The sequence below is a fragment of the Myotis yumanensis genome, unplaced genomic scaffold (genome assembly GCF_028538775.1).
Source record: "Myotis yumanensis isolate MYYU_CA2020_CCGP unplaced genomic scaffold, mMyoYum1.0.hap1 SCAF_10, whole genome shotgun sequence".
NCBI lineage: Eukaryota > Metazoa > Chordata > Mammalia > Chiroptera > Vespertilionidae > Myotis > Myotis yumanensis.
The window spans coordinates 57,290,460-57,298,103 of record NW_027223761.1 but is presented as its reverse complement, the minus strand read 5'-3'; the positions used below and the strand labels follow the sequence as shown (position 1 = coordinate 57,298,103).

At 41.8% G+C, this 7,644-nt stretch overlaps 1 pseudogene; it reads right to left on the bottom strand.

Annotated features, from left to right (window-relative positions):
- Nucleotides 1-3,306: 3,306 nt before the first annotated feature.
- Nucleotides 3,307-4,428, bottom strand: LOC139018233 (speckle-type POZ protein pseudogene; annotated as a pseudogene).
- Between the last annotated feature and the right edge of the window lie 3,216 nt (nucleotides 4,429-7,644).

The window sequence follows — 7,644 nt, the reverse complement described above, 5'->3', positions numbered from 1 at the left end:
CTATGAAGAAGTCAAACTTGGCCCTAGCTGGTTTGGCTCAGTGGATAGAGCATCAGTCTGTGGACTAAATGGTCCCAAGTCCAATTCCAGTCAAGAGCACCTGCCCAGTTGCAGGCTCGATCCCCAGTCAAGGTCATGCAGGAGGCAGCCAATCAATGATTCCCTCTCATCATTGATGCTTCTATCTCTCTCTCTCCCCCTTCCTCTCTGAAATCAATAGAAATATATTTAAAATTAAAGAAAAGTATTTTGGTGAGTTTTATGCACTCCCCTGTGTGTAAGCACTTGTTTTTATTATTTTGTCTCAGAGTATTATACTATACTAGAGACCCAGTGCACAAAATTTGTGCACGGGGGGTAAGGGCTGTCCCTCAGCCCAGCCTGCACCCTCTCCAATCTGGGACCCCTCTTACAATCCAGGACTGCTGGCTCCCAATCGCTCGCCTGCCTGCCAGTCTGATCACCCCCTAACCACTCCCCTGCCAGCCTGATCAACACCTAACTGCTCCCCTGCTGGCCTGATTATCCCTAACTGCTCTCCCCTGCAGGCCTGGTCACCCCTTACTGCCCTCCCCTGCTGGTCTGGTTGCCCCCAACTGCCCTCCCCTGCTGGTCTGGTCCCTTCCAACTCCCCTCCCCCGCTGACCATCTTCTGGTGGCCATCTTGTGTCCCATGGGGATGGCCATCTTGTGTGTTAAGTGATGGTTGATTTGCATATTGCCTCTTTATTATAAAGATGATTGTACAACAATTTGGTCATTCTGCTGGAGAAATGTCTAATCAGGCCTTCTACCCATTTTTATTGGAATGGTTTCTCTTCCTTTTGTTGACTTGTATGAGTACTTTATATAATTTGGATATTAACCCCATATCAGAGGTAACATTAGCAAATATGTTCTCCCATACAGTGGGTTCCCTTTTCATTTTTATGGTAATTTCTTTTTTTTTTTTTTAAATATATTTTATTGATTTTTTACAGAGAGGAAGGGAGAGGGACAGAGAGTTAGAAACATCGATGAGAGAGAAACATCGACCAGCTGCCTCCTGCACATCTCCCACTGAGGATGTGCCCGCAACCCAGGTACATGCCCTTGACCGGAATCGAACCCGGGACCTCTCAGTCCGCAGGCCGACGCTCTATCCACTGAGCCAAACCGGTTTTGGCTATGGTGATTTCTTTTGCTATATAGAAACTGTTTATTTTGCTGTAGTTCCATTTGTCTATTTTCTCCTTAGTTTCCTTGCCCAATGACTAAGATTTGGAAATAGCCCAAGTGCCCATCAGTAGGCAAATGGATAAAAAAGCTGTGGGAAATTTACACAACGGGATACTACACAGCTGTAAAAAGGGATCACTTACACTTTGGGATAACATGAATGGACCTGGAGAATATTATGCTATGTGAAATAAGCCAACTTCTTTCATTTAATTTTACCTTTTTCAGACACCCCTGTCATCTATTATTATACCTCCTGAAGAAAGTTTAGAAAAAGAGCAAAATCCAGAGAACATATTCTATGCCATGCATTATGGGTGATGATTTTCCCAAACTGAGTAAAGCACAAATAGATGCTTATGTTTTAAATGTTATCATCATAGTTAATAATACAGTAAATGGATTTTCATGACATACCAGGAAACAAAAAAGAATAACATATTTGTCTTAGTTAATAATTTACTAGGAAAAGGCCTTCCTTAGATATTGGAGTTGCCCAGCTTATAGAATGATTCCTAATCAATTTCTAGTCAGAAGAGACTAAAGCAAAAGATAGGCCTAAGATGGGGAGAAAAAAGAGCAATAGGAGATTCTACATTGAAGCAAACTTTGAGCTACATTTACAAAGGTCACACTTCCACCTTCATATTCCAGGAATATCCCTAGTCGCCCAATAGGTTTGGGCACATATTGCGGTAAAAGTGGGGAGGTGGTGAAGACATTGTAATGGATGTGGGCTTTAGCACATCCAAGAAGAAAGAGTCCCTTCTGGACATTCCTATTCCTCTCTTTCCAATCATCACTACAGACTCCAGCAGCCCAATTCCAAATGTCTCCCACTTCTACCTCCCAGTCAGGTCTCCCAGAGGTAGAAGTCTCAGCACTCCAGTCATGAAAACACTCAGATCCAGGAGAGACACATGTGCACCATAAGGATCACATCCAACACTCAGGCTTATCAAATCTCCAAGTAAGAAGACAAGACTATTAGTTCTTCCTGGCTGCAAAGTGATATTCACTGGAAAAAGAAAAAGAAATCATGTGGACACATTGCAAATAAAGACCTGAGGCAAAAGTTGGTCCTTTAAGATGTTACTTTATTATGACGTCACAACACCAAGAGCAATTTTGGTTGTCATATCTAAAAAAGTACAGAGATGACCAATGCATGTGCAGAACAAGCAAATCCCTAAAGACAGACATTTGAACATTTTTCTATATTCAAATGGTCCAATATAAGAGTTTTGGCTCAGACATAAAGGGTCAGGGGTTTGATTCCACTCAAAGGCAGTTTCCATCCCTTGCAATGCATCTGTCTGAGCACTTGGTCTCTCTCTCTCTCTCTCTCTCTCTCTCTCTCTCTCTCTTTCTCTCTTTCCTCTCTGTTTCAATCTCTCCCTCCCTCCTTTCCACTATAAAAACCAATGGAAAAAATATCCTTAGCCTGGCCAGTGTCAGTCAGTTGGTCAGTTGGTGAGTATCATTCTAAGAACCAAGAGGTCAAGGATCCATTGATCCATTCTTTTTTTTTTTAAATATATTTTATTGATTTTTCACAGAGAGGAAGGGAGAGGGACAGAGAGTTAGAAACATTGATGAGAGAGAAACATCGACCAGCTGCCTCCTGCACATCTCCTACTGGGGATGTGCCCGCAACCCAGGTACATGCCCTTGACCGGAATCGAACCCAGGACCTTTCAGTCCGCAGGCCGATGCTCTATCCACTGAGCCAAACCGGTTTCGGCTCCATTGATCCATTCTAAGAACCAGGTGGTTAGGGCACATGCCTGGGTTGTGGGCTTGATCCTCAGTATGGGGCATGCAGGAATCAGCTTATAAATGATTCACTCTCATCATTGATGTTTCTCTCTCTCTCCCTCTCCCTCTCTGAAATCAATAAAGATACATTTAAAAAATATGATTCCTTTAAGGAAAATAATAAAGCTAAAAATCTGGGGCCGAGATGCAGACTTCCCCTGACAGCAGACTAAAAACTCCACAGATTGTGCTGTCTACCAGGTGCTCAATGGCAGCAACAGTGGCTGCTGCTTCTGGAAAATCAAGGGAGTCTTACACCAGGCAGGGATCTCAGGACTGCTTCAGGCGCTTGCGTGGGGGTCCCAGACAGGGGCCCTGTACTGAAGCCAGAGAGCAGTTCACCTCAGCCACCAAGTGGGGATGGGATGTCACCATGGCCTGCCACCCCGAGGTCTCCAATACATCCTCAGCATGAGAGTTGATGAAACCCACTGCCTGAGTTTTCAGTTGATCTGCGCTGTGGAGGTCAGCCAAGGTGAGCATTTCTGCAGCATTCTCCTCACAGAGCTGTCTGCTGAGGGCTTCCTCACACATGACCTTCAAACGCTCCAGGGCATACTCGTCAGCAGCTGCCAGCAAACCATCAGCCATTTTGTCCAGGTTCGGAGCCTTCCCCGTGTAGATGAAGCACATCATTTCCTTAAAAACTCCAGGCTCCATGTCAATGATTTCAACCCGATTCTTTTTGCTCTTGTCCATTGTATGTGCAAACATGGCCCTAAATACTGGAGAATGAGCTGCTAAGATAGCTTTGTGAGCCTGGAATTCCTGGCCAGCGACACAAAAACAGCAGTCTGTGAACCAGGAATTCTCCCAAAGCCCTCCTAGCTCATTGGCCAGCTGGCACTCAGGAACCTTCACCATCTTCTTGGTATTCTGGCCAGAAATGGTGACGGAATCTTGCACCACACTCACCTCACAGAGGAGGGTCAGCTTGTCATCATGGAGAAGACTGCAGTCTTCATCCAAGAAAACATCTCTACGGATGAATTTCTTGAATCCCCAGTCTTTGCCTTGTACAAACCTATATGCTCCCCGACTCTTTACTGCTTTGGTTACTTCTCCCTTGTCATTCAGGATGGAGAATTTGAATTTTGCCCAAAATTCACTCTTTGGACAGCTGAGCAGTATCAGGTAAAGGGACAGGTAATCTTTGCTTTCTTCACCTAGCCCTTTTGGGTATACTCTCAAACACCATTTCAGTTGATCAATGGCTTCTGATGAAAAGGTTGAACTTTGAATGACTTCACCCACTTCCTGCCGGCAAAAGCTAAAGTTACCAATGGTCCACATGTGGGAGAATTTCACTACCTTGATCTCAGTGTGGCACCAGCTCTCAGCGACAGGGCCTCTCGACATTTCTCCCAGTGGAGGACTGGGAGCCCTTGACATTGCAAGTTTGAAGGTTAAACGAGATTTCCAAAGTCAGAGGACGACGATTTCTGTTATCTTTTCACCCACGTTAAGTCAGTAGTGGGAAGATGAATGTTGTCTTGCCTAACAGGAAAATCTCTGAGTGGTGCCTACAGCTGCTGGTACCTGTCCTTCTGCATTCATTGCATACTCTCTACAACATCCAGGCTTTGTTTCTAAAGACAACTGTCTGAATGCTGCATCTAAAACATAAATGCTGCTTGGCTTGTGTGGCTCAGTGGTTGAGTGTCGACTTATGAAACAGGAGGTCTCGGTTCCACTCCAGGTCAGGGCATATGGCCACGTTGCAGGCTTGATCCCCAGTGCGGGCTTTCAGGAGGCAGCAATTCAGTGATTCTCTCTCTTCATTGATGTTTCTATGTCTCTGTTCCTCTCCCTTTCTCTCTGAAATAAAAATAAAATAAATAAAACATAAATACTATCATAGTAGACAGATGCTCAACAATTACCTAAGATTCATTTAATAATATTTGAGTTTTGTGTGAGTGCCAGGCATTTCTTAAATGGATCCTCTAACCCACAGGTGGGGAAGTCCTGCCTGAGGTCCATTTAAGGCCCCTAAAATCATTTGGTCTGACCCTCCCAAGGCATAGGGGTAAGTTCAATGTTTGACCAAATGCAGCAGCCTAACTGGCAATAATTTCATTTCATTTTGTATGGCCCTCAAATGATGTTAGAAATATCCAAATGGCCTTGGCAGAAAAAAGGTTCCTCACCCCTGTAATCTAATGTATTTACACTGCAGTATAGTCCCTGGAGTAGACCCACAGGGAACACTCCCTAAAAAATCCAATTACTTTCCCTTTCCACCACTTAAAAGAAGTCACAAATTATCCAATACTTGGGGACTATTATCATATTTACAAAAATTTTGTCAATATCATGTGTAAAAATTAATTCTTGTGAATAGAATTACTTTCTCCCCATTGGTAATTAGAGTTGCATCTTTTCCTGTTTCTTTGCTCTTTAATTTCTTTGCCATAAATAAGCTCTTCATAAAATTGATCATATTTCTATTTGGTAATCTATTACTTTTATTATCTGTAAGTATAGAATCTTCATTGCATTCTAAAAACAAATTACTTTGTGATTTAAATGACAGATATTACAAGCTTATAGTAAGTTCCCTTCATGTTCTATAAAGTGGCACAAACACTCCACTAGCAAGTACTGAAGCATTATTCCTGGCTTAAATGCAGAGTTAGATTCCTTCCAGCCTCTGATCATAGCATGCCCATCCATCAGTTAGAACATGAGCTTCTTTTATGTGTTTTTCTATTTAAAGACATCTTAGTTAATGTATATTGTTTATTTATTAACATTGAATTCATGGCCTACAGTGCTAGAGCTCATTCCTTAAGGAAGCTTATCTGATAGATACATTATCTCCATAAGGCATATAGCACTAAGGCTGGGGGCTATTTTAAACAGTGGTGTCACCAAGAAGTGGGACCAAAATGCCAAAAGTCTGGCATAATATACCATGGAAAAGGCACTTACTGTTTGAGCTTCTCCTGATTCAAACTCTGCTTGGAATATTCAACTGGCAGGAGTCAAATTTCTCCTTCTCAGTGCACCTCCAAGAATGGCTAGGAAAACACCATGAGTATTACTTTTAGAATTACAAATAATTTAGTGCATATGCAAATTTGCAAATACAGAATCTGAAAATAAAGAGGAAGGACTAACTATATTTTTCTTGATATGCTGTATCTTCATGTTTTCATATGAAAAATTTTTAAAAAAAGGAATGAAGTTTGAGGAGAAGCTATCCCAACATTTCCTTTTTTTTAAAAAAAAATGTTTTCATATTTTTAGAGAGAGAAAGGCCTAGGGGGAGAGAGAGAGAAAGATCTATTGGCTGCCTCCTGCACACCCCCTAATGAGCAGGCTGTAATGTTTACTACATATAGAATCAAATACTCTTAAAACATTTTTTTAGAATACACAACCATGTAGAAAATTACAATATATCTGGCCACCATTTTCTGATTCCTAGGAACAACTAATGATTATATAAAATAGAAGTAAAATTAGCCATCATATTAATTATAAATCACATACCAAACAAAACAATAATGGAATCAATGTGATATAAAAACAACCTCAGTTTCCTGACGAATGAAAACTCACCAATGCTTGCTCGAGAAGTATTAATACAAAGAGGTCAGCTCAGGGATCAAGCCTTCCAAGCGTGGTGGCAGTAGCTCTCAGAAGTCTCCCCAACCAGGTAAGCTCCAAGCACACTCCCTGTGTTCTGGAAAGAGTGAGTTTGGCTCCTTATATTGAGTCCCTGAAGACCGCACCCATTTATTCCAGGTGATCAGATTTGAGAGGTCTTCAAAGAGCTGCTTTTTTCTAAGGGGAAAAGGATTAATTTAACACCTTTGCTAATCTCCCTAAATATACCTCTAGCAACATAATCTTATTAAGTTGCCAATTTTACAACAAAGCAACCCTCACCGGCTTCCTTTATATCTACATTTCTGGCCATCAGGAACTTTTACTTTTATCTCTAGCTGGTGAGGCTCTGTGGCTTGAGTGTAGGACTGTGGACTGAAGTGTATCTGGTTCTATTCAGGTCAAGGGCCTGTGCCGTGGTTGCAGGCTGGATCCGGGGCCTTGTTTGGTTCCCCTGCAGGAGACAACCAACAGATGCATCTCTCTCACATTGATGTTTCTCTCTGTCTCTCCCCCTGCCTCCAACTCTCTCTAAAAAAATCAATGGAAAAATGTCCTCGGGTGAGGATTTAAAAGAAAAAGAAAAGGACTTCTATTTTTATCTTACAAGCAGATACAATGGATTATTTCATTAACTAGTGACTACAGCAAATGTCCAAAAACTTGGAAATATTTTATTGTGTTTACTTGGAAATATTTTAACTATGTTTTGTTATGTAGAAAGTGCTTTATTTGTTGCTATAATTTTATTATTATTATTTCAATTCTCATCTTAGGATATTTTTCCATAGATTTTTTTTTAAAAGAATGGAGGGTAGGGTGTAGGCAGAGAGATGGAGAGAGAGAGACAGAGTCAGAGAGAGAAAAAGATAGACCTGAGAGGGACACATGGATTGGTTGCCTTCTTTTCCTGCCCAGACCAGAGCAGGGGATCAAACCTTCAATCAATGTGCTTGACCTTTACTGGGAACCAAACCCTGGCTGATGCTGTAA